We start from the raw sequence: 6,618 nt of genomic DNA, 5'->3' as shown, positions 1-6,618 counted from the left end.
AAGGTTCGGCTTATATGTGAGAAATTGTAAAATTCAAGCATTTTAAGTCAATTTTATGGGTGTGGCTTATGTGTGAGAAATTGTAAAAATTCAACCATTTTAATGTAATTTTAGGGGTGCGGCTTATATGCGAGAAAATGTCAAATTCAACTATTTTAAGGCAATTTTAAATGCAAAAAAAAATTAAAATTCAACAATTTTGCGGCTATTTTATGGGTGTGGCTTATATGCGGGAAAATCTAATAATTAGGACTAAGTCTATTTCAACTATGCAGAGGTGAACTATCACAAATAGGCCTTTTAGTCCATTATTTGTGTTGCTTTCTGCCCCCGGTGGCCAGTGAGTTTATTTCAGGCGGGAGTTAATCGTCTCTCTAAAAGCTCCTTTATTTTTTTTATTTTTTATTTTACCGTGGCAGCGCCACTCATTAAGCGTCGGCCGGAGTGTGCGGGTGACGTGGTGAAGCACTTAAAACACCCACGAGGTGAAGCGGGCAGAGTTTACAAGCGAGGAGGCACTCCAACGCGACATTCTGCGCGGGTGACCTCACTTAGCCGTCCGTCAATGGTTGAAAATGAGCGGGTGACGACGTGTTGAAGGAGGAGCGTTCCAGTTGTTAAATCGTAGTTTCAATCAACTCCAAACTTGTCAAAGGCACAAAATGGAGTTGATCTTAAGGGTTACTTTAGGTTTATTGGCTTTTATTTGGTGGTTTCCTGTTGATTGGGGGTCAATTTTTGTATTATTTATGGGATATTTTGGTACCAGTTGATTTGTGGGGCCATTTTGGGTCCTTTGAGTCACTTTGTGCAAAGTTGTGTAGGTCACTTTCGGCCATTTTGGGGATTATTTCATGTTTATTTTAGGTGGCTTCTTTTGTTTGGTCACTTCCTGTAGATTTTCAGGCTTGTTAGGTCATTTCCTGTTGTTATTCGAACATTTTGGGCCTATTTGAGCCACTTTCTGCCCAATATGGTCAATTCCTGTATGTTTTTTTGAATATTTCCTTTTTAATCTAGCATAACATGGGTGCGCTAGCAGCTAGCATAAGATGGGTGCGCTAGTGGCAAGCATAACATGGGTGTGCTACTGGCTAGCATAATATAGGTGCGCTAGCTGCTAGCATAGCATAGTCACGCCTGCGACTAGCATAACATAGGTACACTAATGGCTAGCATGACATAGGCATGCCAGCAGCTAGCATAACATAGGTGCACTAGTTGATAGCATAACATAGGCACACTAGCTGATAGCATAACATAGGTACACTAGCTGATAGCATAACATAGGCACGCTAGCTGATAGCATAACATAGGCATGCTGGTGGCTAGCATAACATCGGCACTCTAGCGGCTAACATAACATGGGAATGCCAGTGGCTAGCATAACATAGGCACGCCGACGCATAGCATTACATTGGCATGCCATCGGCTAGCATAACATAAGCACAATGGCAGCTACCATAACATGGGTACACTAGCGGCTAGCATAACATTGGCTCGCTAGCGGCTACCATAACATCAACACGCTAGCAACTGGCATAACATCGGCACGCTAACACCTAACATAACATTGGCTCGCCAACGGCTAGCATCATATGTGCACAATAGCAGATAGCATATCATAGGTACGCTACCAGATAGCATAAAATAAGAACGGTAGTGGCTAGCCTAACATTGGCGCACTAACAGCTAGCATTACATCGGCACGCTATTGGCTATCTTAACATAGGCACGCTAACAGACAGTATAAGATACGCAAGCTAGTGTCTAGCATAAGATAGGTACACTAACGGCAAGCATAACATACGCTAGTTTAGTGTCATGCTAGCATCTTATCGGACGACAATTTGTAAACATGTATCTATATATATATATATATGTGAAAATACAGTATTCATTTCATTTCCATTCATTTTCTATGGCCTGAAATATATCTATTTAGCGAGACAGATATATTTCTGACAGAAAATGGAATATTTGGGCCATGTTCCTTCCCGGGCCTCACTAAAAGGAATATGGCGACCTTGCAAAGAGCGCTTTGAATCCCAGCGCCACTCTTCTCCACATCCTTTTCCTCGACACGCCATACATGGGCCGCCTCCAAACGCCAAAGGGAGCCGGCGCATAATAGCGGCTAATGCAGCGCAAGTCGTGATACGAGTACCAAGCAAGCCAGTTTCACCCGCCTTTTCTTGTCTGGAGGGCATAAAAACGCGGCTAAATGACCGCCACTAAATGACCAGTCATTCCTTTTTGTGCCTTTCGTATTCACACGGACAAACTCCTCGCCTGAGATGACGTCTCGCCACGTTAGCGCCATTTTTTTTTCGCCTCGTCTCGCTAGTTAACTTTTATCCGAGGGGGAGGCGGAGCCAAATTGCCATTTCTTTTCATCTATTTAGTACATTAATGCATTGAGATATGATCTTTATGCATACTGGGACTGAGCTCGCATGTCAAATCATGTTTTTCCATCTATACTACTATAAAAATGGATTTTTTGTGGGTGTGTGTGTGGGTATGTAACTGCTCTCACCCTATGTTCTCCAAAATGGCTGAACCGATTTTGATGAATATTCACAGTTATACTTTAGATGGGTGCGGGTGTTTTAGGCTTGGTTTTGTGTCAAAAAAATATTCGAAAAGTACTGAAAATTGATCGGAAAAAAATCGGGTATTCAAAAACATTGTCCGATTCACACCAAATTCGACACATGTTTGCAAGATCCTGTCAAAAATGTTAATACAGAGTTTCAAGAACGTGGGTCTCTTAACAGCATATATAATCGCCAAAATATGAAAAATACCCAATTTATTGCCACCTTTCACACGCTATAAGAAGTTGCAACATCCCCAAATACTTCCTCGAGTCAGACTTTAACCCAGCTTTGACATATATTATGTATGAAACAATTAATTTTGTAAGTAGGTGTATACTTTATACAGTGGTACCTCGACATCCGAGTTAAATTCGTTCCGGGACTGAGCTTGTATGTCAATTAACTCGTAACTCAAATGAACTTTTCCCATAGAAATGAACTAAAAACTAATTAATTGGTTCCAACCCTCTAAAAAAAAACACCCAAAACAGGATATTAGATTGGATAAACATTTTGATTTGTTCTAATTCGCCATCTATTAACACACAGGTGTCAAAGTGGTGGCCCGGGGGCCAAATCTGGCCCACCGCATCATTGTGTGTGGGCCGAGAAAGTAAATTTTCTGTTTTAGGATCAAATTAAAATGAAGAGTATAGATGTACATTACATTTTCAGATTTTTCCCCTTTTTAAATCAATAATTGTCATTTTTTAATCAATTTTTTTCTGTTTTTAGTTCAAAAATAATTTTGTAAAATCTAAAAATAAATTTAAAAAAAGCTAAAATAAACATTGTTTTAGATCTATAAAAAAACTGAATATTCAGAGCTTTTAATCCAGTTAATTTAATCAATTTATACCAAAAAAAAATGTAAATATTATATCTAAAATGGTCCGGCCCACATGAAATCGAGTTGACACCCTTGTATTAACAAATTAACAAATAACTAGTGGTTTAATAGTACTAAAATATGTTTAATAGTACTAAAACTAGACAATTCCGCCCATGTTTAACCATTAATTTTTTAAACATGCTCATTTTATCTATTTATTTTGAAAAGTTCTACCTTTTTTGGGTCATTTCAACACTTAAAGAACCAAAAAACTGGTTTCCTACACATAAGCACCCTTCAGAAAAACCACATATAGCTCGCAAGCCATATGTTTAGTCCTTTAATAATTAAAATGAACGTCTCGGATGAAAGCTTTTAAAATAAACAGCAACTTGGACGCATTTTGGTTTCTCTTCGGCCGGGCATATAAAAACGTCTAATAAAAGTTGTCTCCTTGAGCCCGGGGAAGGACATTGGCGGCTTTTGGCAGGGGAGGAGCCTCCCCCTACCCCCAAAAAAACAAGAGAGCGCCATCTGCTTTAGCAGATAGCATTCAGCGTTTACTGTTTTGGGAGAAAAGCGGCGTGGAATCAAGCCACAAATGTATACTTTGCCGCCTTGTTGAATGCGAGCAACCAGACGGCAAATGCCATCATTTCACGAAGGTGGGGGCTAAAGAAAAATGTTCAAAAAGACAATAGTGGTCCCTAGTGGTGATATTGGAAATGGCAAGTCCATTATAGACTGAGGAGAGATAATAAAGGGCTTATTTCAATGGGGATTTTCATTTTTTTTTTGAATATGCTAATCAGAAACAACATTTTTTAAGTTTGTTATTGTTTGTTGTTATTATTAGAAGTTGGTAGCTTTGTTTACTTTACATTGCTTGCTGACGCGCTATATTTATATCGTGAAAAGGTGGACATGATTGACATATCATGCTTAAAGTATGACAACTATTAGCAGTCCAAAATGATGTTTTTGACTGATATTATTGGCCGAGACGAACCGGATTAGAGCAAAAATGGCTAAAAATCCCAGTTTTACAAAAAAACGTACATAAAAAAATCCAGTACAAATTTGAAATGATCAAAAATATGTATCAAAAATGGAAAAAATATCTAAATTGACAAGTATACTAATGAGACATCCCTATATTTAAGCCACTCCCTTTACCACTATACACAATCAAAATGATTGAAAAATAATTCATATAAAAAATTATTAATAAATAATTCATAAAAAAAATATTGCAAAATAATTCATTAAAACTATTTTTTAAATCATATACACAATAATTAATCAATAATTCATAAATGAAAGTATTAATTAATAAATGATAAATAAAATTGTTAGTCAATAATTCGTAAATAAAAGTATTAATTAATAAATGATAAATAAAATTGTTAATCAATAATTCATAAATAAACATATGTATTAATGCTTCATAAATAATATTACAAATAAATCATTCATAAAGAATATAATATAACAAATAATTCATTAATATATAACATAATATAATAAATAAATAAATAATAAATAATATTATATTATAAAAACAATCATTAATAAATCATCTAAATAAAAAACTGAATCGGATCGTGATTACAGACGAAATTGGGTTAAACCAGATTGTTTTTACTAAATAATAAATCACATATAAGACCCCCCCCCCCCAAGTATAAGCCACACCCTTAAATTGCCTTGAAATCGTTGAATTTTACAATATCTTACTGCAAAACAAAAAATAACCAACAAATAGTAAATGTTGCTTTGCCGACAACTACTGGCAAAAAAGAGTATAGTAAGTCTTGTGCGCATATAAGCCGTACGCTTGATTCAGTTTTTTTTTTGTTACAAATACGGTTTATATGCGAGAGAATACAGTACTAAAAAAATCTCATACAAAAGTTGCAAACAATTTGAAATAATCCACAAATGTATAAAATACGGGAAAAATCTATACGTTTCCAGGTATTACAACAACACAGCGGGCCGGATTGGACTCCCCTACCGGGCCACTTCCGGCCCACGGCCCCCATGTTTGACACCACCCATTTACGGCCCATTGTCATCCCTTTGGAAAAATCTCAGGTCAACATTTCCTATTGGGAATTTAAGCGAAGATCTTGATGCTTTTGTTTACGACTTTCTAATAGAAACATTTTTTGTGTGTGTGTGTGTGTGTGTGTGTGTGTGTGTGTGTGTGTGTGTGTGTGTGTGTCAGCGTTGGAGTTGTCAGAGAAAATGCAAGCATATAAAAGTTAATAACAATGCTGATGCCTGACAGCTATTTTTTATCAAGTCTGCTGACAATATATAGCGTTTTATGTGCTTTTTAATACGTTTTTTTTTCTTCTCCCTCTCGAATCCCCGAGATTTAAAGCTCCCCGCAGGCCAAACAAAAAAAAACAGATAGTTGTTGACGACGGCGCCAGACTTTTTGGTTGCCGTGCGTACACACACACACACACACACACACACACACACACACTGGCGTTTGGATTTTTTGAGTGACGGGTGGTGTTAGGGTGGTCTTACCTGTTTTGGGTCAATGTGGTCAGGCGTAAAAATAAATGGGTAAAAAAAAATATATTCCAATAATGGAGACTTGGTTTGGTGTTTGTTGTCCATCTGAAAAATGCTCAAGTCTGAAAAGGAAGAGAGACTTAGTTTAAAAAATTGAGACATTTTTGCAAGGGTTTATGAAAGTCCAAGTTGTGAAACAAGAAATTTCCTAAATAATAATCAAAATCTGAATCGAAATCCGAATCCAAATCCGAATCCGAATCCGAATCCGAATCTGAATCCAAATCCGAATCTGAATCCAAATCCGAATCCGAATCCGAATCCAAATCCAAATCCGAATCCAAATCCGAATCCAAATCCGAATCCGAATCCGAATCCGAATCCAAAATCTGAATCCGAATCCAAATCTGAATCGAAATCTGAATCATTAATCTTATATAATTGTATCTAATCATTAAACTAATATAATTGTATCTAATCCTTAATCTAATTTTATCTAATCCTTAAACCCATTTTATCTAATCTTTAATCTAATTTAATCTAATCCTTAAAATATGTGAATCTCATTCTTAATTTAATTTTTTTTAATTCTTCATCTAAATTAATCTAATCCTTAATCTAATTAAATATCATTCTAATCTAATTTATATT

The sequence above is a fragment of the Stigmatopora nigra genome, chromosome 1, assembly GCF_051989575.1.
Source record: "Stigmatopora nigra isolate UIUO_SnigA chromosome 1, RoL_Snig_1.1, whole genome shotgun sequence".
In the NCBI taxonomy this organism is placed as follows: domain Eukaryota; kingdom Metazoa; phylum Chordata; class Actinopteri; order Syngnathiformes; family Syngnathidae; genus Stigmatopora; species Stigmatopora nigra.
This window is presented reverse-complemented; position numbering follows the sequence as displayed.